The 21,906-nt window shown below is 46.8% G+C and overlaps 47 pseudogenes; all 47 read right to left on the bottom strand.

Moving 5' to 3' along the window:
• Positions 1 to 2,720: 2,720 nt before the first annotated feature.
• Positions 2,721 to 2,839, bottom strand: LOC140300836 (5S ribosomal RNA; annotated as a pseudogene).
• Positions 2,840 to 3,108: 269 nt separating this feature from the next.
• On the bottom strand, positions 3,109 to 3,227 carry LOC140290997 (5S ribosomal RNA; annotated as a pseudogene).
• A 269-nt stretch (positions 3,228 to 3,496) lies between these two features.
• On the bottom strand, positions 3,497 to 3,615 carry LOC140269333 (5S ribosomal RNA; annotated as a pseudogene).
• A 272-nt stretch (positions 3,616 to 3,887) lies between these two features.
• Positions 3,888 to 4,006, bottom strand: LOC140295112 (5S ribosomal RNA; annotated as a pseudogene).
• A 269-nt stretch (positions 4,007 to 4,275) lies between these two features.
• LOC140294830 (5S ribosomal RNA) lies at positions 4,276 to 4,394 on the bottom strand (annotated as a pseudogene).
• A 269-nt stretch (positions 4,395 to 4,663) lies between these two features.
• Positions 4,664 to 4,782, bottom strand: LOC140296898 (5S ribosomal RNA; annotated as a pseudogene).
• Positions 4,783 to 5,051: 269 nt separating this feature from the next.
• LOC140316570 (5S ribosomal RNA) lies at positions 5,052 to 5,170 on the bottom strand (annotated as a pseudogene).
• Positions 5,171 to 5,439: 269 nt separating this feature from the next.
• LOC140294965 (5S ribosomal RNA) lies at positions 5,440 to 5,558 on the bottom strand (annotated as a pseudogene).
• A 269-nt stretch (positions 5,559 to 5,827) lies between these two features.
• LOC140309411 (5S ribosomal RNA) lies at positions 5,828 to 5,946 on the bottom strand (annotated as a pseudogene).
• A 269-nt stretch (positions 5,947 to 6,215) lies between these two features.
• Positions 6,216 to 6,334, bottom strand: LOC140291551 (5S ribosomal RNA; annotated as a pseudogene).
• Positions 6,335 to 6,603: 269 nt separating this feature from the next.
• On the bottom strand, positions 6,604 to 6,722 carry LOC140282778 (5S ribosomal RNA; annotated as a pseudogene).
• Positions 6,723 to 6,991: 269 nt separating this feature from the next.
• Positions 6,992 to 7,110, bottom strand: LOC140290094 (5S ribosomal RNA; annotated as a pseudogene).
• Positions 7,111 to 7,379: 269 nt separating this feature from the next.
• LOC140289696 (5S ribosomal RNA) lies at positions 7,380 to 7,498 on the bottom strand (annotated as a pseudogene).
• A 272-nt stretch (positions 7,499 to 7,770) lies between these two features.
• On the bottom strand, positions 7,771 to 7,889 carry LOC140292335 (5S ribosomal RNA; annotated as a pseudogene).
• A 269-nt stretch (positions 7,890 to 8,158) lies between these two features.
• Positions 8,159 to 8,277, bottom strand: LOC140291820 (5S ribosomal RNA; annotated as a pseudogene).
• A 269-nt stretch (positions 8,278 to 8,546) lies between these two features.
• On the bottom strand, positions 8,547 to 8,665 carry LOC140294002 (5S ribosomal RNA; annotated as a pseudogene).
• A 269-nt stretch (positions 8,666 to 8,934) lies between these two features.
• On the bottom strand, positions 8,935 to 9,053 carry LOC140316560 (5S ribosomal RNA; annotated as a pseudogene).
• A 269-nt stretch (positions 9,054 to 9,322) lies between these two features.
• On the bottom strand, positions 9,323 to 9,441 carry LOC140297056 (5S ribosomal RNA; annotated as a pseudogene).
• A 269-nt stretch (positions 9,442 to 9,710) lies between these two features.
• Positions 9,711 to 9,829, bottom strand: LOC140295654 (5S ribosomal RNA; annotated as a pseudogene).
• Positions 9,830 to 10,098: 269 nt separating this feature from the next.
• Positions 10,099 to 10,217, bottom strand: LOC140301112 (5S ribosomal RNA; annotated as a pseudogene).
• A 269-nt stretch (positions 10,218 to 10,486) lies between these two features.
• On the bottom strand, positions 10,487 to 10,605 carry LOC140295036 (5S ribosomal RNA; annotated as a pseudogene).
• Positions 10,606 to 10,877: 272 nt separating this feature from the next.
• LOC140294964 (5S ribosomal RNA) lies at positions 10,878 to 10,996 on the bottom strand (annotated as a pseudogene).
• Positions 10,997 to 11,265: 269 nt separating this feature from the next.
• Positions 11,266 to 11,384, bottom strand: LOC140309405 (5S ribosomal RNA; annotated as a pseudogene).
• A 269-nt stretch (positions 11,385 to 11,653) lies between these two features.
• LOC140291550 (5S ribosomal RNA) lies at positions 11,654 to 11,772 on the bottom strand (annotated as a pseudogene).
• Positions 11,773 to 12,041: 269 nt separating this feature from the next.
• LOC140282770 (5S ribosomal RNA) lies at positions 12,042 to 12,160 on the bottom strand (annotated as a pseudogene).
• Positions 12,161 to 12,429: 269 nt separating this feature from the next.
• On the bottom strand, positions 12,430 to 12,548 carry LOC140275346 (5S ribosomal RNA; annotated as a pseudogene).
• Positions 12,549 to 12,817: 269 nt separating this feature from the next.
• Positions 12,818 to 12,936, bottom strand: LOC140289695 (5S ribosomal RNA; annotated as a pseudogene).
• A 272-nt stretch (positions 12,937 to 13,208) lies between these two features.
• Positions 13,209 to 13,327, bottom strand: LOC140294853 (5S ribosomal RNA; annotated as a pseudogene).
• A 269-nt stretch (positions 13,328 to 13,596) lies between these two features.
• Positions 13,597 to 13,715, bottom strand: LOC140269261 (5S ribosomal RNA; annotated as a pseudogene).
• A 269-nt stretch (positions 13,716 to 13,984) lies between these two features.
• Positions 13,985 to 14,103, bottom strand: LOC140275338 (5S ribosomal RNA; annotated as a pseudogene).
• Positions 14,104 to 14,372: 269 nt separating this feature from the next.
• On the bottom strand, positions 14,373 to 14,491 carry LOC140289694 (5S ribosomal RNA; annotated as a pseudogene).
• A 272-nt stretch (positions 14,492 to 14,763) lies between these two features.
• LOC140292334 (5S ribosomal RNA) lies at positions 14,764 to 14,882 on the bottom strand (annotated as a pseudogene).
• A 269-nt stretch (positions 14,883 to 15,151) lies between these two features.
• Positions 15,152 to 15,270, bottom strand: LOC140291819 (5S ribosomal RNA; annotated as a pseudogene).
• Positions 15,271 to 15,539: 269 nt separating this feature from the next.
• LOC140296090 (5S ribosomal RNA) lies at positions 15,540 to 15,658 on the bottom strand (annotated as a pseudogene).
• A 269-nt stretch (positions 15,659 to 15,927) lies between these two features.
• Positions 15,928 to 16,046, bottom strand: LOC140316554 (5S ribosomal RNA; annotated as a pseudogene).
• A 269-nt stretch (positions 16,047 to 16,315) lies between these two features.
• Positions 16,316 to 16,434, bottom strand: LOC140297055 (5S ribosomal RNA; annotated as a pseudogene).
• A 269-nt stretch (positions 16,435 to 16,703) lies between these two features.
• LOC140295653 (5S ribosomal RNA) lies at positions 16,704 to 16,822 on the bottom strand (annotated as a pseudogene).
• A 269-nt stretch (positions 16,823 to 17,091) lies between these two features.
• Positions 17,092 to 17,210, bottom strand: LOC140301111 (5S ribosomal RNA; annotated as a pseudogene).
• A 269-nt stretch (positions 17,211 to 17,479) lies between these two features.
• LOC140296586 (5S ribosomal RNA) lies at positions 17,480 to 17,598 on the bottom strand (annotated as a pseudogene).
• Positions 17,599 to 17,870: 272 nt separating this feature from the next.
• On the bottom strand, positions 17,871 to 17,989 carry LOC140282172 (5S ribosomal RNA; annotated as a pseudogene).
• Positions 17,990 to 18,386: 397 nt separating this feature from the next.
• LOC140292955 (5S ribosomal RNA) lies at positions 18,387 to 18,505 on the bottom strand (annotated as a pseudogene).
• Positions 18,506 to 18,774: 269 nt separating this feature from the next.
• On the bottom strand, positions 18,775 to 18,893 carry LOC140311946 (5S ribosomal RNA; annotated as a pseudogene).
• Positions 18,894 to 19,165: 272 nt separating this feature from the next.
• LOC140320832 (5S ribosomal RNA) lies at positions 19,166 to 19,284 on the bottom strand (annotated as a pseudogene).
• Positions 19,285 to 19,553: 269 nt separating this feature from the next.
• LOC140290417 (5S ribosomal RNA) lies at positions 19,554 to 19,672 on the bottom strand (annotated as a pseudogene).
• A 397-nt stretch (positions 19,673 to 20,069) lies between these two features.
• On the bottom strand, positions 20,070 to 20,188 carry LOC140292954 (5S ribosomal RNA; annotated as a pseudogene).
• Positions 20,189 to 20,457: 269 nt separating this feature from the next.
• LOC140296309 (5S ribosomal RNA) lies at positions 20,458 to 20,576 on the bottom strand (annotated as a pseudogene).
• A 657-nt stretch (positions 20,577 to 21,233) lies between these two features.
• LOC140291863 (5S ribosomal RNA) lies at positions 21,234 to 21,352 on the bottom strand (annotated as a pseudogene).
• Between the last annotated feature and the right edge of the window lie 554 nt (positions 21,353 to 21,906).

Here is a 21,906-nt window from a genome sequence, read left to right as displayed (position 1 = left end):
GGGCTGTCTTGCTGTGTGGGGCGGGGTCCCTTAGGGGCCTTGGGGTGGTGGCTGCTGGCTCTGTACCGGGTGGCTGGGCCGCTCTGGCATGGGTGGTGGTGCTGGGCCTGGGCCCTGGTGGCTGGGCGCTGCCTTGCGCCCGGGGGGGCTGGGTTGCCCTGGACATGCCACAGTATGGGTGGGTTGGTGCAGGTCCTGGTGCCAGGCTTGTTGCTCTGGGACCTCCAGGGTATCCGCAGGTGGTTGTTTTCTTTAGGGTGTTGGGGCGTGCGGTGGGGGGGGGTGCTTTTCCCCTGTTGAGGGGGGGGCCTGGGTGATGGTGGGTCTCAGGCCCGGGCTGCTGCGTCTGGTGTGACCGGGTGGTTTGTTTGTTGTTGTTTGTTTGTTTTTTTGTAGAGGTCCTCCGGGGTGGGATGGGGTTGGTTGAGTGGGGTTGGACGGGGTGGGTACTTTCTGGGGGTACAGTAGCTCCCGGAATATGGTCGCTGCAAGCCCCGAGCCTGGTGGACATCAGGCCCTCTTGATGTCCTGATGTGTTGGGTCCGAGGTAGCGGGTGCCTATTGCAGCCAGTCCCTGGCTGCCCTCTCTGGGGGAGACTAGCTCTCCCGGTGTATATCCCCATACCCCTCTCCCTTTTGGCTCCTGTACACAGCACACACTCACACATGAAGGGTTTTGGGGGCGTGTGTGTTCTGTGGGGTGTAGTGGATGGGGCCACGTAGGCGGTCCCCTTGGCTGCACTCTGCAGTTCCCCACCCCTTTTTTAATTACACCTTAGACATCACTACTTATCAAACACACACATACACACTAGGTGGTTGCACTGAGTGGCATCTGGTGGGCGGGGCTCTTTGGGTATGTAGGCTGCCCAGAGGGCCGTGCTCCCAGTTCTACCAGTTCGGGTTTGGGTCACACTTCATCAACTGGATAAGGATATTATATAGCTCCCCAAATGCAAGTGTCAGGACAAATGATCAAACTTCTCCAAGCTTCAGTCTGCAGAGAGGTACAAGACCGGGTTGCCCACTTTCTCCCTCACAATACTTTATATATTTTTGATAGTAGTTTTGGGGTGCAGATGCTTAGAAATTCTGCTACCCTAATCGGGAGTTGTAAGTCTGGTTGGTGGAGGATATATTTCTTTCTTATTATAGACTTAAGTTGTTGATATTCTAGGAATTTATTGCTGCCTATCTCATGTTGTGATATGAGCTCATCAAATGAAATAAAATTTCCATTTTGGATTATATGTTCCAGATGTTTGATTCCTTTGATCTTCCACAGAGTAAAGTTTAGCATTTTTTTGTTTTGCAGGATGTCAGGATTGTTCCAGATGGGTGTAAGCTTACACGGGACAAGTGAAGACTTTGTTATTTTTAGAAATTCCCACCAGGCTGTCAGAGAGGTGCTGATGTTAATGCTTTTAAAACATTTGTGATTTTTTTACGTTTTGACTAATAAGTGGCAGGTCAGAGATTTCCAGATTATCACACAATGCTTGTTCTATATTCATCCATGGTTCATCTATTGGGCTAGGTTTAAACCATTTTGATATATACTGTAACCTATTGGCTTACAACTCCCGATTAGAGTAGCAGAATTTCTAAGCATCTGCATCCCAAAACTACTATCAAAAATACATAAATTATTGTCTAAGATAGATGACACAATGTCTTTACCATCCTAAAAATGGGAGGCAGATTTATCCATCAGTTCTAGTCATAGCTTCTGGCCACAAATATGTTTGAACACCTTCAGAATGACTCGAAATCCTAATTTACAGCTCATACAATACAAAATTCTTCATAGAACACACTATACAGGACAAAGGATGTTAAGGATGGGTCTAACACGCTCAAACATCTGCTCACATTGCACAGATAACACACCTGATGATTATGCACACGCTTTGTGGTTTTGTGCGCCTGTCCAGAAGGTCTGGTTTGAAGTCTGTACGGACCTATCAACATGGCTAAAGTGTAGCATTCCTGCATGCCCCACACTGTGCATACTGGGTGACTTAGACAACATCAACATGGAAATGAACTCAGCACACATGGTCATCACAGTGTTATGTATCGCAAAGAAAACTATTCTCATGAACTGGAAAGCGAAGAACAATCTGTGTATTAACCAGTTTAGAAATGTTCTTTTAGATTACATTAGCATGGAAACAATGTCTGCCTCTTTCAAACATCAATTGGCTGAATTTCATTCTCTCTGGTCCCCGCTGATTAGCTTTATCACATAGTGGTGGTGGTGGGTTGCTGTCCCGTCGCTCTGGGCGGTTGGGTGTGTGCTGGGGGGGGGCTGTGTGGCTTCGGGCGTCTGGTGGTCTCTCGGGTCGTGGGGACTGGGTTGGTGATTGCTGGGGGGGACTGTGTGTCGGGCTTGGAGGGCAGTTTTGGGGGCTTGCAGGTGGGGCTGTCTTGCGGTGTGGGGCGGGGTCCCTTAGGGGCCTTGGGGTGGTGGCTGCTAAGTACTGGAATCATACACTTCCTCTATGTAACCAGATAATTGCCGAGAAAGGCTGACTTGTAGTGGGCACATCTTCCTCCCTGATGTGATTATTCTCTGCAGCTGAAACTGAGACTCTCAGATCACTTCGTGTCTGCCAACAAAGAAGCAGCAGCTGCTGAAGATGACCAACTTCCTCATGTGTCACAGGATGATCAGACGTTGCAACAAAAGACATGCAGGTGGTCGAGAGAAGAGAAGAAGCTTACAGCACCTGGTATTCCCAAGAGATTTCCCATCCAAGTACTAACCAGGCCCAACACTGCTTGGCTTCCGAGATCAGACGAGGTCAGGCATGTTCAGGGTGGTGTGGCCGTAAGCAACAATGTCTCTGACAAATGTGCATTATATAGGTACTGGAATCATACGGTTCCTCTATGCAACCAGATAATTGCCGAGAAAGGCTGATGTGTAGCGGGCATATCATCTTCTCTGATGTGGTCATTCTCTGCAACTGAAACTGAGACTCTCAGATCACTTCGTGTCTTCCAACAAAGCAGCAGCAGCTGAAGATGACCAACTTCCTCATGTGTCACAGGGTGATCAGACGTTGCAACAAAAGACATGCAGGTTGTAGAGAGAAGAGAAAACGCTTACAGCACCTGGTATTCCCAAGCAGTCTCCCATTAAAGTACTAACCAGGACCAACCCTCCTTGGCTTCCGAGATCAGACGAGGTCGGGCATATTCAGGGTGGTGTGGCCGTAAGGAACAATTTCTGTGACAAATGTGCATTATATAGGTACTGGAATCATACACTTCCTCTATGTAACCAGATAATTGCAGAGAAAGGCTGACTTGTTATGGGCACATCTTCTTCCCTGATGTGATTATTCTCTGCAGCTGAAACTGAGACTCTCAGATCACTTGGTGTCTGCCAACAAAGCAGCAGCAGCTGAAGATGACCAACTTCCTCATGTGTCACAGGGTGATCAGGCGTTGCAACAAAAGACATGCAGGTTGTAGAGAGAAGAGAAAACGCTTACAGCACCTGGTATTCCCAAGCAGTCTACCATCCAAGTACTAACCAGGCTCAAACCTGCTTGGCTTCCGAGATCAGACGAGGTCGGGTATATTCAGGGTGGTGTGGCCGTAAGCAACAATAACTGTGACAAATGTGCATTATATAAGTACTGGAATCATTCACTTCCTCTATGTAACCAGATAATTTCCGAGAAAGGCTCACTTGTTATGGGCACATCTTCTTCCCTGATGTGATCATTCTCTGCAGCTGAAACTGAGACTCTCAGATCACTTCGTGTCTGCCAACAAAGCAGCAGCAGCTGCTGAAGATGACCAACTTCCTCATGTGTCACAGGGTGATCAGACGTTGCAACAAAAGACATGCAGGTGGTAGAGAGAAGAGAAAAAGCTTACCATACCTGGCATTCCCAAGAGGTCTTCCATCCAAGTACTAACCAGGCCCAAACCTCCTTGGCTTCCGAGATCAGACGAGGTCGAGCATGTTCAGGGTGGTGTGGCCGTAAGCAACAGTGTCTCTGACAAATGTGCATTATATAGGTACTGGAATCATACGGTTCCTCTATGCAACCAGATCATTTCCGAGAAAGGCTGATGTGTAGTGGGCACATCTTCTTCCCTGACGTGATTATTCTCTGCAGCTGAAACTGAGACTCTCAGATCACTTTGTGTCTGCCAACAAAGCAGCAGCAGCTGAAGATGACCAACTTCCTCATGTGTCACAGGGTGATCAGACGTTGCAACAAAAGACATGCAGGTGGTAGAGAGAAGAGAAAAAGCTTACAGCACCTGGTATTCCCAGAGAGTCTATCATCCAAGTACTAACCAGGCCCAAACCTGCTTGGCTTCCGAGATCAGACGTGGTCAGGCATATTCAGGGTGGTGTGGCGGTAAGCAACCATAACTGTGACAAATGTGCATTATAAAGATATTGGAATCATACAGTTCCTCTATGTAACCAGATAATTGCCAAGAAAAGCTGATAAGTAGTGGGCACATCTTCTTCCCTGACGTGATTATTCTCTCGAGCTGAAACTGAGACTCTCAGATCACTTTGTGTCTGCCAACAAAGCAGCAGAAGCTGAAGATGACCAACTTCCTCATGTGTCACAGGGTGATCAGACGTTGCAACAAAAGACATGCAGGTGGTAGAGAGAAGAGAAAAAGCTTACAGCACCTCGTATTCCCAAGAGGTCTTCCATCCAAGTCCAAACCAGGCCCAACTGTGCTTGGCTTCCGAGATCAGACGAGGTCGGGCATGTTCAGGGTTGTGTGGCCGTAAGCAACAATGTCTCTGACAAATGTGCATTATATAGGTACTGGAATCATATGGTTCCTCTATGCAACCAGATAATTGCCGAGAAAGGCTGATGTGTAGCGGGCATATCATCTTCTCTGATGTGATCATTCTCTTCAGCTGAAACTGAGACTCTCAGATCACTTCGTGTCTGCCAACAAAGCAGCAGCAGCTGAAGATGACCACCTTCCTCATGTGTCACAGGGTGATCAGACGTTGCAACAAAAGACATGCAGGTGGTAGAGAGAAGAAAAAAAGCTTACAGCACCTGGTATTCCCAAGCGGTCTCCCATCAAAGTACTAACCAGGCCCAACCCTCCTTGGCTTCCGAGATCAGACGAGGTTGGACATATTCAGGGTGGTTTGGCCGTAAGCAACAGTCTCTGTGACAAATGCGCATTATATAGGCAATCAAATCATATGGTTCCTCTATGTAACCAGATAATTGCAGAGAAAGGCTAACTTGTTGTGTGCACATCTTCTTCCCTGACGTGATAATTCTCTCCAGCTGAAAATGAGACTCTCAGATCACTTCGTGTCTGCCAACAAAGCAGCAGCAGCTGAAGATGACCAACTTCCTCATGTGTCACAGGGTGATCAGACATTGCAACAAAAGACATGCAGGTGGTTGAGAGAAGAGAAAAAGCTTAAAGCACCTGGTATTCCCAAAAGGTCTTCCATCCAAGTACAAACCAGGCCCAACTGTGCTTGGCTTCCGAGATCAGACGAGGGCGGGCATGTTCAGGGTGGTGTGGCCGTAAGCAACAATGTCTCTGAAAAATGTGCATTATATAGGTACTGGAATCATACGGTTCCTCTATGCAACCAGATAATTGCAGAGAAAGACTGATGTGTAGTGGGCACATCTTGTTCCCTGACGTGATCATTCTCTTCAGCTGAAACTGAGACTCTCAGATCACTTCGTGTTTGCCAACAAAGCAGCCGCAGCTGAAGATGACCAAATACCTCATGTGTCACAGGGTGATCAGACGTTGCAACAAAACACATGCAGGTGGTAGAGAGAAGAGAAAAACCTTACAGCACCTGGTATTCCCAAAAGGTCTCCCACCCAAGTACTAACCAGGCCCAACACTGCTTGGCTTCCGAGATCAGACGAGGTCAGGCAAATTCAGGGTGGTGTGGCCGTAAGTAACAATGTCTGTGACAAATGTGCATTATATAGGTACAGGAATCATACGGTTCCTCTATGTAACCAGATAATTGCTGAGAAAGGCTGATGTGTAGTGGGCACATCTTCTTCCCTGACGTGATTATTCTCTTCAGCTGAAACTGAGACTCTCAGATCACTTCGTGTCTTCCAACAAAGCAGCAGCAGCTGAAGATGGCCAACTTCCTCATGTGTCACAGGGTGATCAGACGTTGCAACAAAAGACATGCAGGTTGTAGAGAGAAGAGAAAACGCTTACAGCACCTGGTATTCCCAAGCAGTCTCCCATTAAAGTACTAACCAGGCCCAACCCTCCTTGGCTTCCGAGATCAGACGAGGTCAGGCTTATTCAGGGTGGTGTGGCCGTAAGGAACAATTTCTGTGACACATGTGCATTATATAGGTACTGGAATCATACACTTCCTCTATGAAACCAGATAATTGCCGAGAAAGGCTGACTTGTAGTGGGCACATATTCTTCCCTGATGTGATTATTCTCTGCAACTGAAACTGAGACTCTCAGATCACTCTGTGTCTGCCAACAAAGCAGCAGCAGCTGAAGATGACCAACTTCCTCATGTGTCACAGGGTGATCAGACGTTGCAAAAAAAGACATGCAGGTGGTAGAGAGAAGAGAAAAAGCTTACAGCACCTGGTATTTTCAAGCGGTCTCCCACCAAAGTACTAACCAGGCCCAACTCTTCTTGGCTTCCGAGATCAGACGAGGTCAGGCATATTGAGGGTGGTGTGGCCGTAAGCAACAATGTCTGTGACAAATGTGCATTATATAAGTACAGGAATCATACGGTTCCTCTATGTAACCAGATAATTGCTGAGAAAGGCTGATGTGTAGTGGGCACATCTTCTTCCCTGACGTGATTATTCTCTTCAGCTGAAACTGAGACTCTCAGATCACTTCGTGTCTGCCAACAAAGCAGCAGAAGCTGAAGATGACCAACTTCCTCATGTGTCACAGGGAGATCAGACGTTGCAACAAAAGACATGCAGGTTGTTGAGAGAAGAGAAAACGCTTACAGCACCTGGTATTCCCAAGCAGTCTCCCATTAAAGTACTAACCAGGCCCAACCCTCCTTGGCTTCCGAGATCAGACGAGGTCGGGCATATTCAGGGTGGTGTGGCCGTATGGAACAATTTCTGTGACAAATGTGCATTATATAGGTACTGGAATCATACACTTCCTCTATGTAACCAGATAATTGCAGAGAAAGGCTGACTTGTTATGGGCACATCTTCTTCCCTGATGTGATTATTCTCTGCAGCTGAAACTGAGACTCTCAGATCACTTGGTGTCTGCCAACAAAGCAGCAGCAGCTGAAGATCACCAACTTCCTCATGTGTCACAGGGTGATCAGACGTTGCAACAAAAGACATGCAGGTTGTAGAGAGAAGAGAAAACGCTTACAGCACCTGGTATTCCCAAGCAGTCTACCATCCAAGTACTAACCAGGCTCAAACGTGCTTGGCTTCCGAGATCAGACGAGGTCGGGTATATTCAGGGTGGTGTGGCCGTAAGCAACAATAACTGTGACAAATGTGCATTATATAAGTACTGGAATCATACACTTCCTCTATGTAACCAGATAATTTCCGAGAAAGGCTCACTTGTTATGGGCATATCTTCTTCCCTGATGTGATCATTCTCTGCAACTTAAACTGAGACTCTCAGATCACTTCGTGTCTGCCAACAAAGCAGCAGCAGCTGCTGAAGATGACCAACTTCCTCATGTGTCACAGGGTGATCAGACGTTGCAACAAAAGACATGCAGGTGGTAGAGAGAAGAGAAAAAGCTTACCACACCTGGTATTCCCAAGAGGTCTCCTATCCAAGTACTAACCAGGCCCAAACCTCCTTGGCTTCCGAGATCAGACGAGGTCGAGCATGTTCAGGGTGGTGTGGCCGTAAGCAACAATGTCTCTGACAAATGTGCATTATATAGGTACTGGAATCATACGGTTCCTCTATGCAACCAGATCATTTCCGAGAAAGGCTGATATGTAGTGGGCACATCTTCTTCCCTGACGTGATTATTCTCTGCAGCTGAAACTGAGACTCTCAGATCACTTTGTGTCTGCCAACAAAGCAGCAGTAGCTGAAGATGACCAACTTCCTCATGTGTCACAGGGTGATCAGACGTTGCAACAAAAGACATGCAGGTGGTAGAGAGAAGAGAAAAAGCTTACAGCACCTGGCATTCCCAGAGAGTCTACCATCCAAGTACAAACCAGGCCCAAACCTGCTTGGCTTCCGAGATCAGACGTGGTCGGGCATATTCAGGGTGGTGTGGCGGTAAGCAACCATAACTGTGACAAATGTGCATTATAAAGGTACTGGAATCATACAGTTCCTCTATGTAACCAGATAATTGCCGAGAAAAGCTGATAAGTAGTGGGCACATCTTCTTCCCTGACGTGATTATTCTCTCGAGCTGAAACTGAGACTCTCAGATCACTTTGTGTCTGCCAACAAAGCAGCAGAAGCTGAAGATGACCAACTTCCTCATGTGTCACAGGGTGATCAGACGTTGCAACAAAAGACATGCAGGTGGTAGAGAGAAGAGAAAAAGCTTACAGCACCTCGTATTCCCAAGAGGTCTTCCATCCAAGTACAAACCAGGCCCAACTGTGCTTGGCTTCCGAGATCAGACGAGGTCGGGCATGTTCAGGGTTGTGTGGCCGTAAGCAACAATGTCTCTGACAAATGTGCATTATATAGGTACTGGAATCATACGGTTCTTCTATGCAACCAGATAATTGCCGAGAAAGGCTGATGTGTAGCGGGTAAATCATCTTCTCTGATGTGATCATTCTCTGCAACTGAAACTGAGACTCTCAGATCACTTCGTGTCTGCCAACAAAGCAGCAGAAGCTGAAGATGACCAACTTCCTCATGTGTCACAGGGTGATCAGACGTTGCAACAAAAGACATGCAGGTGGTAGAGAGAAGAGAAAAAGCTTACAGCACCTGGTATTCCCAAGCGGTCTCCCATCAAAGTACTAACCAGGCCCAACCCTCCTTGGCTTCCGAGATCAGACGAGGTTGGACATATTCAGGGTGGTTTGGCCGTAAGCAACAATCTCTGTGACAAATGCGCATTATATAGGTAATCAAATCATATGGTTCCTCTATGTAACCAGATATTTGCAGAGAAAGGCTGATATGTAGCGGGCATATCTTGTTCCCTGACGTGATAATTCTCTCCAGCTGAAAATGAGACTCTCAGATCACTTCGTGTCTGCCAACAAAGCAGCAGCAGCTGAAGATGACCAACTTCCTCATGTGTCACAGGGTGATCAGACATTGCAACAAAAGACATGCAGGTGGTTGAGAGAAGAGAAAAAGCTTAAAGCACCTGGTATTCCCAAGAGGTCTTCCATCCAAGTACAAACCAGGCCCAACTGTGCTTGGCTTCCGAGATCAGACGAGGAAGGGGATGTTCAGGGTGGTGTGGCCGTAAGCAACAATATCTCTGAAAAATGTGCATTATATAGGTACTGGAATCATACGGTTCCTCTATGCAACCAGATAATTGCAGAGAAAGGCTGATGTGTAGTGGGCACATCTTGTTCCCTGACGTGATCATTCTCTTCAGCTGAAACTGAGACTCTCAGATCACTTTGTGTTTGCCAACAAAGCAGCCGCAGCTGAAGATGACCAAATACCTCATGTGTCACAGGGTGATCAGACGTTGCAACAAAAGACATGTAGGTTGTAGAGAGAAGAGAAAACGCTTACAGCACCTGGTATTCCCAAGCAGTCTCCCATTAAAGTACTAACCAGGCCCAACCCTCCTCGGCTTCCGAGATCAGACGAGGTCAGGCTTATTCAGGGTGGTGTGGCCGTAAGGAACAATTTCTGTGACAAATGTGCATTATATAGGTACTGGAATCATACACTTCCTCTATGAAACCAGATAATTGCCGAGAAAGGCTGACTTGTAGTGGGCACATATTCTTCCCTGATGTGATTATTCTCTGCAGCTGAAACTGAGACTCTCAGATCACTCTGTGTCTGCCAACAAAGCAGCAGCAGCTGAAGATGACCAACTTCCTCATGTGTCACAGGGTGATCAGACGTTGCAAAAAAAGACATGCAGGTGGTAGAGAGAAGAGAAAAAGCTTACAGCACCTGGTATTTTCAAGCGGTCTCCCACCCAAGTACTAACCAGGCCCAACTCTGCTTGGCTTCCGAGATCAGACGAGGTCAGGCATATTCAGGGTGGTGTGGCCGTAAGCAACAATGTCTGTGACAAATGTGCATTATATAAGTACAGGAATCATACGGTTCCTCTATGTAACCAGATAATTGCTGAGAAAGGCTGATGTGTAGTGGGCACATCTTCTTCCCTGACGTGATTATTCTCTTCAGCTGAAACTGAGACTCTCAGATCACTTCGTGTCTTCCAACAAAGCAGCAACAGCTGAAGATGACCAACTTCCTCATGTGTCACAGGGTGATCAGACGTTGCAACAAAACACATGCAGGTGGTAGAGAGAAGAGAAAAAGCTTACAGCACCTGGTACTCCCAAGCTGTCTCCCATCCAAGTACTAACCAGGTACAACCCTGCTTGGCGTCCGAGATCAGACGAGGTCAGGCTTCTTCAGGGTGGTGTGGCCGTAAGCAACAATGTCTCTGACAAATGTGCATTATATAGGTACTGGAATCATACGGTTCCTCTATGCAACCAGATAATTGCCGAGAAAGGCTGATGTGTAGCGGGCAAATAATCTTCTCTGATGTGATCATTCTCTGCAACTGAAACTGAGACTCTCAGATCACTTCGTGTCTGCCAACAAAGCAGCAGCAGCTGCTGAAGATGACCAACTTCCTCATGTGTCATAGGGTGATCAGACGTTGCAACAAAAGACATGCAGGTGGTAGAGAGCAGAGAAAAAGCTTAAAGCACCTGGTATTCCCAAAAGGTCTTCCATCCAAGTACAAACCAGGCCCAACTGTGCTTGGCTTCCGAGATCAGACGAGGGCGGGCATGTTCAGGGTGGTGTGGCCGTAAGCAACAATATCTCTGAAAAATGTGCATTATATAGGTACTGGAATCATACGGTTCCTCTATGCAACCAGATAATTGCAGAGAAAGACTGATGTGTAGTGGGCACATCTTGTTCCCTGACGTGATCATTCTCTTCAGCTGAAACTGAGACTCTCAGATCACTTCGTGTCTGCCAACAAAGCAGCCGCAGCTGAAGATGACCAAATACCTCATGTGTCACAGGGTGATCAGACGTTGCAACAAAACACATGCAGGTGGTAGAGAGAAGAGAAAAACCTTACAGCACCTGGTATTCCCAAAAGGTCTCCCACCCAAGTACTAACCAGGCCCAACACTGCTTGGCTTCCGAGATCAGACGAGGTCAGGCAAATTCAGGGTGGTGTGGCCGTAAGTAACAATGTCTGTGACAAATGTGCATTATATAGGTACAGGAATCATACGGTTCCTCTATGTAACCAGATAATTGCTGAGAAAGGCTGATGTGTAGTGGGCACATCTTCTTCCCTGACGTGATTATTCTCTTCAGCTGAAACTGAGACTCTCAGATCACTTCGTGTCTTCCAACAAAGCAGCAGCAGCTGAAGATGGCCAACTTCCTCATGTGTCACAGGGTGATCAGACGTTGCAACAAAAGACATGCAGGTTGTAGAGAGAAGAGAAAACGCTTACAGCACCTGGTATTCCCAAGCAGTCTCCCATTAAAGTACTAACCAGGCCCAACCCTCCTTGGCTTCCGAGATCAGACGAGGTCAGGCTTATTCAGGGTGGTGTGGCCGTAAGGAACAATTTCTGTGACACATGTGCATTATATAGGTACTGGAATCATACGGTTCCTCTATGAAACCAGATAATTGCCGAGAAAGGCTGACTTGTAGTGGGCACATATTCTTCCCTGATGTGATTATTCTCTGCAACTTAAACTGAGACTCTCAGATCACTCTGTGTCTGCCAACAAAGCAGCAGCAGCTGAAGATGACCAACTTCCTCATGTGTCACAGGGTGATCAGACGTTGCAAAAAAAGACATGCAGGTGGTAGAGAGAAGAGAAAAAGCTTACAGCACCTGGTATTTTCAAGCGGTCTCCCACCAAAGTACTAACCAGGCCCAACTCTTCTTGGCTTCCGAGATCAGACGAGGTCAGGCATATTGAGGGTGGTGTGGCCGTAAGCAACAATGTCTGTGACAAATGTGCATTATATAAGTACAGGAATCATACGGTTCCTCTATGTAACCAGATAATTGCTGAGAAAGGCTGATGTGTAGTGGGCACATCTTCTTCCCTGACGTGATTATTCTCTTCAGCTGAAACTGAGACTCTCAGATCACTTCGTGTCTGCCAACAAAGCAGCAGCAGCTGAAGATGACCAACTTCCTCATGTGTCACAGGGAGATCAGACGTTGCAACAAAAGACATGCAGGTTGTTGAGAGAAGAGAAAACGCTTACAGCACCTGGTATTCCCAAGCAGTCTCCCATTAAAGTACTAACCAGGCCCAACCCTCCTTGGCTTCCGAGATCAGACGAGGTCGGGCATATTCAGGGTGGTGTGGCCGTAAGGAACAATTTCTGTGACAAATGTGCATTATATAGGTACTGGAATCATACACTTCCTCTATGTAACCAGATAATTGCAGAGAAAGGCTGACTTGTTATGGGCACATCTTCTTCCCTGATGTGATTATTCTCTGCAGCTGAAACTGAGACTCTCAGATCACTTGGTGTCTGCCAACAAAGCAGCAGCAGCTGAAGATCACCAACTTCCTCATGTGTCACAGGGTGATCAGACGTTGCAACAAAAGACATGCAGGTTGTAGAGAGAAGAGAAAACGCTTACAGCACCTGGTATTCCCAAGCAGTCTACCATCCAAGTACTAACCAGGCTCAAACGTGCTTGGCTTCCGAGATCAGACGAGGTCGGGTATATTCAGGGTGGTGTGGCCGTAAGCAACAATAACTGTGACAAATGTGCATTATATAAGTACTGGAATCATACACTTCCTCTATGTAACCAGATAATTTCCGAGAAAGGCTCACTTGTTATGGGCATATCTTCTTCCCTGATGTGATCATTCTCTGCAACTTAAACTGAGACTCTCAGATCACTTCGTGTCTGCCAACAAAGCAGCAGCAGCTGCTGAAGATGACCAACTTCCTCATGTGTCACAGGGTGATCAGACGTTGCAACAAAAGACATGCAGGTGGTAGAGAGAAGAGAAAAAGCTTACCACACCTGGTATTCCCAAGAGATCTCCTATCCAAGTACTAACCAGGCCCAAACCTCCTTGGCTTCCGAGATCAGACGAGGTCGAGCATGTTCAGGGTGGTGTGGCCGTAAGCAACAATGTCTCTGACAAATGTGCATTATATAGGTACTGGAATCATACGGTTCCTCTATGCAACCAGATCATTTCCGAGAAAGGCTGATGTGTAGTGGGCACATCTTCTTCCCTGACGTGATTATTCTCTGCAGCTGAAACTGAGACTCTCAGATCACTTTGTGTCTGCCAACAAAGCAGCAGCAGCTGAAGATGACCAACTTCCTCATGTGTCACAGGGTGATCAGACGTTGCAAAAAAAGACATGCAGGTTGTAGAGAGAAGAGAAAAAGCTTACAGCACCTGGTATTTTCAAGCGGTCTCCCACCAAAGTACTAACCAGGCCCAACTCTTCTTGGCTTCTGAGATCAGACGAGGTCAGGCATATTGAGGGTGGTGTGGCCGTAAGCAACAATGTCTGTGACAAATGTGCATTATATAAGTACAGGAATCATACGGTTCCTCTATGTAACCAGATAATTGCTGAGAAAGGCTGATGTGTAGTGGGCACATCTTCTTCCCTGACGTGATTATTCTCTTCAGCTGAAACTGAGACTCTCAGATCACTTCGTGTCTGCCAACAAAGCAGCAGCAGCTGAAGATGACCAACTTCCTCATGTGTCACAGGGTGATCAGACGTTGCAACAAAAGACATGCAGGTTGTTGAGAGAAGAGAAAACGCTTACAGCACCTGGTATTCCCAAGCAGTCTCCCATTAAAGTACTAACCAGGCCCAACCCTCCTTGGCTTCCGAGATCAGACGAGGTCGGGCATATTCAGGGTGGTGTGGCCGTAAGGAACAATTTCTGTGACAAATGTGCATTATATAGGTACTGGAATCATACACTTCCTCTATGTAACCAGATAATTGCAGAGAAAGGCTGACTTGTTATGGGCACATCTTCTTCCCTGATGTGATTATTCTCTGCAGCTGAAACTGAGACTCTCAGATCACTTGGTGTCTGCCAACAAAGCAGCAGCAGCTGAAGATCACCAACTTCCTCATGTGTCACAGGGTGATCAGACGTTGCAACAAAAGACATGCAGGTTGTAGAGAGAAGAGAAAACGCTTACAGCACCTGGTATTCCCAAGCAGTCTACCATCCAAGTACTAACCAGGCTCAAACGTGCTTGGCTTCCGAGATCAGACGAGGTCGGGTATATTCAGGGTGGTGTGGCCGTAAGCAACAATAACTGTGACAAATGTGCATTATATAAGTACTGGAATCATACACTTCCTCTATGTAACCAGATAATTTCCGAGAAAGGCTCACTTGTTATGGGCATATCTTCTTCCCTGATGTGATCATTCTCTGCAACTTAAACTGAGACTCTCAGATCACTTCGTGTCTGCCAACAAAGCAGCAGCAGCTGCTGAAGATGACCAACTTCCTCATGTGTCACAGGGTGATCAGACGTTGCAACAAAAGACATGCAGGTGGTAGAGAGAAGAGAAAAAGCTTACCACACCTGGTATTCCCAAGAGGTCTCCTATCCAAGTACTAACCAGGCCCAAACCTCCTTGGCTTCCGAGATCAGACGAGGTCGAGCATGTTCAGGGTGGTGTGGCCGTAAGCAACAATGTCTCTGACAAATGTGCATTATATAGGTACTGGAATCATACGGTTCCTCTATGCAACCAGATCATTTCCGAGAAAGGCTGATGTGTAGTGGGCACATCTTCTTCCCTGACGTGATTATTCTCTGCAGCTGAAACTGAGACTCTCAGATCACTTTGTGTCTGCCAACAAAGCAGCAGTAGCTGAAGATGACCAACTTCCTCATGTGTCACAGGGTGATCAGACGTTGCAACAAAAGACATGCAGGTGGTAGAGAGAAGAGAAAAAGCTTACAGCACCTGGCATTCCCAGAGAGTCTACCATCCAAGTACAAACCAGGCCCAAACCTGCTTGGCTTCCGAGATCAGACGTGGTCGGGCATATTCAGGGTGGTGTGGCGGTAAGCAACCATAACTGTGACAAATGTGCATTATAAAGGTACTGGAATCATACAGTTCCTCTATGTAACCAGATAATTGCCGAGAAAAGCTGATAAGTAGTGGGCACATCTTCTTCCCTGACGTGATTATTCTCTCGAGCTGAAACTGAGACTCTCAGATCACTTTGTGTCTGCCAACAAAGCAGCAGAAGCTGAAGATGACCAACTTCCTCATGTGTCACAGGGTGATCAGACGTTGCAACAAAAGACATGCAGGTGGTAGAGAGAAGAGAAAAAGCTTACAGCACCTCCTATTCCCAAGAGGTCTTCCATCCAAGTACAAACCAGGCCCAACTGTGCTTGGCTTCCGAGATCAGACGAGGTCGGGCATGTTCAGGGTTGTGTGGCCGTAAGCAACAATGTCTCTGACAAATGTGCATTATATAGGTACTGGAATCATACGGTTCTTCTATGCAACCAGATAATTGCCGAGAAAGGCTGATGTGTAGCGGGTAAATCATCTTCTCTGATGTGATCATTCTCTGCAACTGAAACTGAGACTCTCAGATCACTTCGTGTCTGCCAACAAAGCAGCAGAAGCTGAAGATGACCAACTTCCTCATGTGTCACAGGGTGATCAGACGTTGCAACAAAAGACATGCAGGTGGTAGAGAGAAGAGAAAAAGCTTACAGCACCTGGTATTCCCAAGCGGTCTCCCATCAAAGTACTAACCAGGCCCAACCCTCCTTGGCTTCCGAGATCAGACGAGGTTGGACATATTCAGGGTGGTTTGGCCGTAAGCAACAATCTCTGTGACAAATGCGCATTATATAGGTAATCAAATCATATGGTTCCTCTATGTAACCAGATATTTGCAGAGAAAGGCTGATATGTAGCGGGCATATCTTGTTCCCTGACGTGATAATTCTCTCCAGCTGAAAATGAGACTCTCAGATCACTTCGTGTCTGCCAACAAAGCAGCAGCAGCTGAAGATGACCAACTTCCTCATGTGTCACAGGGTGATCAGACATTGCAACAAAAGACATGCAGGTGGTTGAGAGAAGAGAAAAAGCTTAAAGCACCTGGTATTCCCAAGAGGTCTTCCATCCAAGTACAAACCAGGCCCAACTGTGCTTGGCTTCCGAGATCAGACGAGGAAGGGGATGTTCAGGGTGGTGTGGCCGTAAGCAACAATATCTCTGAAAAATGTGCATTATATAGGTACTGGAATCATACGGTTCCTCTATGCAACCAGATAATTGCAGAGAAAGGCTGATGTGTAGTGGGCACATCTTGTTCCCTGACGTGATCATTCTCTTCAGCTGAAACTGAGACTCTCAGATCACTTTGTGTTTGCCAACAAAGCAGCCGCAGCTGAAGATGGCCAACTTCCTCATGTGTCACAGGGTGATCAGACGTTGCAACAAAAGACATGCAGGTTGTAGAGAGAAGAGAAAACGCTTACAGCACCTGGTATTCCCAAGCAGTCTCCCATTAAAGTACTAACCAGGCCCAACCCTCCTCGGCTTCCGAGATCAGACGAGGTCAGGCTTATTCAGGGTGGTGTGGCCGTAAGGAACAATTTCTGTGACAAATGTGCATTATATAGGTACTGGAATCATACACTTCCTCTATGAAACCAGATAATTGCCGAGAAAGGCTGACTTGTAGTGGGCACATATTCTTCCCTGATGTGATTATTCTCTGCAGCTGAAACTGAGACTCTCAGATCACTCTGTGTCTGCCAACAAAGCAGCAGCAGCTGAAGATGACCAACTTCCTCATGTGTCACAGGGTGATCAGACGTTGCAAAAAAAGACATGCAGGTGGTAGAGAGAAGAGAAAAAGCTTACAGCACCTGGTATTTTCAAGCGGTCTCCCACCCAAGTACTAACCAGGCCCAACTCTGCTTGGCTTCCGAGATCAGACGAGGTCAGGCATATTCAGGGTGGTGTGGCCGTAAGCAACAATGTCTGTGACAAATGTGCATTATATAAGTACAGGAATCATACGGTTCCTCTATGTAACCAGATAATTGCTGAGAAAGGCTGATGTGTAGTGGGCACATCTTCTTCCCTGACGTGATTATTCTCTTCAGCTGAAACTGAGACTCTCAGATCACTTCGTGTCTTCCAACAAAGCAGCAACAGCTGAAGATGACCAACTTCCTCATGTGTCACAGGGTGATCAGACGTTGCAACAAAACACATGCAGGTGGTAGAGAGAAGAGAAAAAGCTTACAGCACCTGGTACTCCCAAGCTGTCTCCCATCCAAGTACTAACCAGGTACAACCCTGCTTGGCGTCCAAGATCAGACGAGGTCAGGCTTCTTCAGGGTGGTGTGGCCGTAAGCAACAATGTCTCTGACAAATGTGCATTATATAGGTACTGGAATCATACGGTTCCTCTATGCAACCAGATAATTGCCGAGAAAGGCTGATGTGTAGCGGGCAAATAATCTTCTCTGATGTGATCATTCTCTGCAACTGAAACTGAGACTCTCAGATCACTTCGTGTCTGCCAACAAAGCAGCAGCAGCTGCTGAAGATGACCAACTTCCTCATGTGTCATAGGGTGATCAGACGTTGCAACAAAAGACATGCAGGTGGTAGAGAGAAGAGAAAAAGCTTAAAGCACCTGGTATTCCCAAGAGGTCTTCCATCCAAGTACTAACTAGGCCCAACCCTCCTTGGCTTCCGAGATCAGACGAGGTCGGGCATGTTCAGGGTGGTGTGGCCGTAAGCAACAATGTCTCTGACAAATGTGCATTATATAGGTACTGGAATCATACGGTTCCTCTATGCAACCAGATCATTTCCGAGAAAGGCTGATGTGTAGTGGGCACATCTTCTTCCCTGACGTGATTATTCTCTGCAGCTGAAACTGAGACTCTCAGATCACTTCGTGTCTGCCAACTACGGTTCCTCTATGCAACCAGATAATTGCCGAGAAAGGCTGATGTGTAGCGGGCAAATCATCTTCTCTGATGTGATCATTCTCTGCAACTGAAACTGAGACTCTCAGATCACTTCGTGTCAGCCAACAAAGCAGCAGCAGCTGAAGATGACCAACTTCCTCATGTGTCACAGGGTGATCAGACGTTGCAACAAAAGACATGCAGGTGGTAGAGAGAAGAGAAAAAGCTTACAGCACCTGGTATTCCCAAGCTGTCTCCCATCCAAGTACTAAGGAGGCTCAACCCTGCTTGGCTTCCGAGATCAGACGAGGTCGGGCATGTTCAGGGTGGTGTGGCCGTAAGCAACAATGTGTCTGACAAATGTGCATTATATAAGTACAGGAATCATACGGTTCCTCTATGTAACCAGATAATTGCTGAGAAAGGCTGATCTGTAGTGGGCACATCTTCTTCCCTGAAGTGATTATTCTCTTTAGCTGAAACTGAGACTCTCAGATCACTTCGTGTCTTCCAACAAAGCAGCAGCAGCTGAAGATGGCCAACTTCCTCATGTGTCACAGGGTGATCAGACGTTGCAACAAAAGACATGCAGGTGGTAGAGAGAAGAGAAAAAGCTTAAGGCACCTGGTATTCCCAAGCGGTCTCCCATTCAAGTACTAACCAGGCCCAACCCTGCTTGGCTTCCGAGATCAGACGAGGTTGGGCTTATTCAGGGTGGTGTGGCCGTAAGCAACAACATCGGTGACAAATGTGCATTATATAGGTACTGGAATCATACGGTTCCTCTATGCAACCAGATAATTGCCGAGAAAGGCTGATGTGTAGCGGGCAAATAATCTTCTTCCCTGACGTGATAATTTTCTCCAGCTGAACATGAGACTCTCAGATCACTTCGTGTCTGCCAACAAAGCAGCAGAAGCTGAAGATGACCAACTTCCTCATGTGTCACAGGGTGATCAGACGTTGCAACAAAAGACATGCAGGTGGTAGAGAGAAGAGAAAAAGCTTAAGGTACCTGGTATTCCCAAGCGGTCTCCCATTCAAGTACTAACCAGGCCCAACCGTGCTTGGCTTCCGAGATCAGACGAGGTCGGGCTTATTCAGGGTGGTGTGGCCGTAAGCAACAATATCGGTGACAAATGTGCATTATATAGGTACTGGAATCATACACTTCCTCTGTATAACCAGATAATTGCCGAAAAAGGCTGACTTGTAGTGGGTTCATCTTCCTCCTTGATGTGATTATTCTCTGGAGCTGAAACTGAGACTCTCAGATCACCTCGTGTCTATCAACAAAGCAGCAGCAGCTGAAGATGACCAACTTCTTCACGTGTCACAGGGTGATCAGACGTTGCAACAAAAGACATGCAGGTGGTAGAGAGAAGAGAAAAAGCTTACAGCACCTGGTATTCCCAAGCTGTCTCCCATCCAAGTACTAACCAGGTACAACCCTGCTTGGCGTCCGAGATCAGACGAGGTCGGGCTTATTCAGGGTGGTGTGGCCGTAAGCAACAACGTCTCTGACAAATGTGCATTATATAGGTACTGGAATCATACGGTTCCTCTATGTAACCAGATAATTGCTGAGAAAGGCTGATGTGTAGTGGGCACATCTTCTTCCCTGACGTGATTATTCTCTGCAGCTGAAACTGAGACTCTCAGATCACTTCGTGTCTGCCAACTACGGTTCCTCTATGCAACCAGATAATTGCCGAGAAAGGCTGATGTGTAGCGGGCAAATCATCTTCTCTGATGTGATCATTCTCTGCAACTTAAACTGAGACTCTCAGATCACTTCGTGTCAGCCAACAAAGCAGCCGCAGCTGAAGATGACCAACTTCCTCATGTGTCACAGGGTGATCAGACGTTGCAACAAAAGACATGCAGGTGGTAGAGAGAAGAGAAAAAGCTTACAGCACCTGGTATTCCCAAGCTGTCTCCCATCCAAGTACTAAGGAGGCTCAACCCTGCTTGGCTTCCGAGATCAGACGAGGTCGGGCATGTTCAGGGTGGTGTGGCCGTAAGCAACAATGTGTCTGACAAATGTGCATTATATAAGTACAGGAATCATACGGTTCCTCTATGTAACCAGATAATTGCTGAGAAAGGCTGATCTGTAGTGGGCACATCTTCTTCTCTGATGTGATTATTCTCTCCAGCTGAAACTGAGACTCTCAGATTACCTCATGTCTGCCAACAAAGCAGCAGGAGCTGAAGATGACCAACTTCCTCATGTGTCACAGGGTGATCAGACGTTGCAACAAAAGACATGCAGGTGGTCAAGAGAAGACAAAAAGCTTACAGCACCTGGTATTCCCAAGCAGTCTCCCATCTAAGTACTAACCAGGCCCAACCCTACTTGGCTTCCGAGATAAGACAAGGTGGGGCTTATTCAGGGTGGTTTGGCCGTAAGCAAATATATTTGTTACAAATGTGAATTATATAGGTACTGGAATCATACACTTCCTCTATGAAACCAGATAATTGCCGAGAAAGGCTGATGTGTAGTGGGCATATCATCTTCTCTGATGTGATCATTCTCTTCAGCTGAAACTGAGACTCTCAGATCACTTCGTGTCTGCCAACAAAGCAGCAGCAGCTGAAGATGACCAACTTCCTCATGTGTCACAGGGTGATCAGACGTTGCAACAAAACACATGCAGGTGGTAGAGAGAAGAGAAACAGCTTACAGTACCTGGTATTCCCAAGCAGTCTCCCATTGAAGTACAAACCAGACCCAACCCTGCTTGGCTTCCGAGATAAGACAAGGTGGGGCTTATTCAGGGTGGTGTGGCGGTAAGCGACAATATCTGTTACAAATGTGAATTATATAGGTACTGGAATCATACACTTGCTCTATGAAACCAGATAATTGCCGAGAAAGGCTGACTTGTAGTGGGTTCATCTTCCTCCTTGATGTGATTATTCTCTGCAGCTGAAACTGAGACTCTCAGATCACTTCGTGTCTGCCAACAAAGCAGCAGCTGCTGAAGATGACCAACTTCCTCATGTGTCACAGGGTGATCAGACGTTGCAACAAAAGACATGCAGGTTGTGGAGAGAAGAGAAAACGCTTACAGCCCCTGGTATTCCCAAGCAGTCTCCCATTAAAGTACTAACCAGGCCCAACCCTCCTTGGCTTCCGAGATCAGACGAGGTCGGGCTTATTCAGGGTGGTGTGGCCGTAAGGAACAATTTCTGTGACAAATGTGCATTATATAGGTACTGGAATCATACACTTCCTCTATGTAACCAGATAATTGCAGAGAAAGGCTGACTTGTTATGGAAACATCTTCTTCCCTGATGTGATTATTCTCTGCAGCTGAAACTGAGACTCTCAGATCACTTCGTGTCTGCCAACAAAGCAGCAGCTGCTGAAGATGACCAACTTCCTCATGTGTCACAGGGTGATCAGACGTTGCAACAAAAGACATGCAGGTTGTAGAGAGAAGAGAAAACGCTTACAGAACCTGGTATTCCCAAGCAGTCTCCCATTAAAGTACTAACCAGGCCCAACACTGCTTGGCTTCCGAGATCAGGCTTATTCAGGGTGGTGTGGCCGTAAGCAACAATATTGGTGACAAATGTGCATTATATAGGTACTGGAATCATACACTTCCTCTGTATAACTAGATAATTGCCGAAAAAGGCTGACTTGTAGTGGGTTCATCTTCCTCCTTGATGTGATTATTCTCTGCAGCTGAAACTGAGACTCTCAGATCACCTCGTGTCTATCAACAAAG

This window comes from Leuresthes tenuis, unplaced genomic scaffold, assembly GCF_036924035.1.
Source record: "Leuresthes tenuis unplaced genomic scaffold, fLeuTen1.0.hap1 SCAF_1, whole genome shotgun sequence".
In the NCBI taxonomy this organism is placed as follows: Eukaryota; Metazoa; Chordata; class Actinopteri; order Atheriniformes; family Atherinopsidae; genus Leuresthes; species Leuresthes tenuis.
Note: the sequence above shows the minus strand (reverse complement) of the source record. Positions and strands in the feature narration are given on the sequence as shown.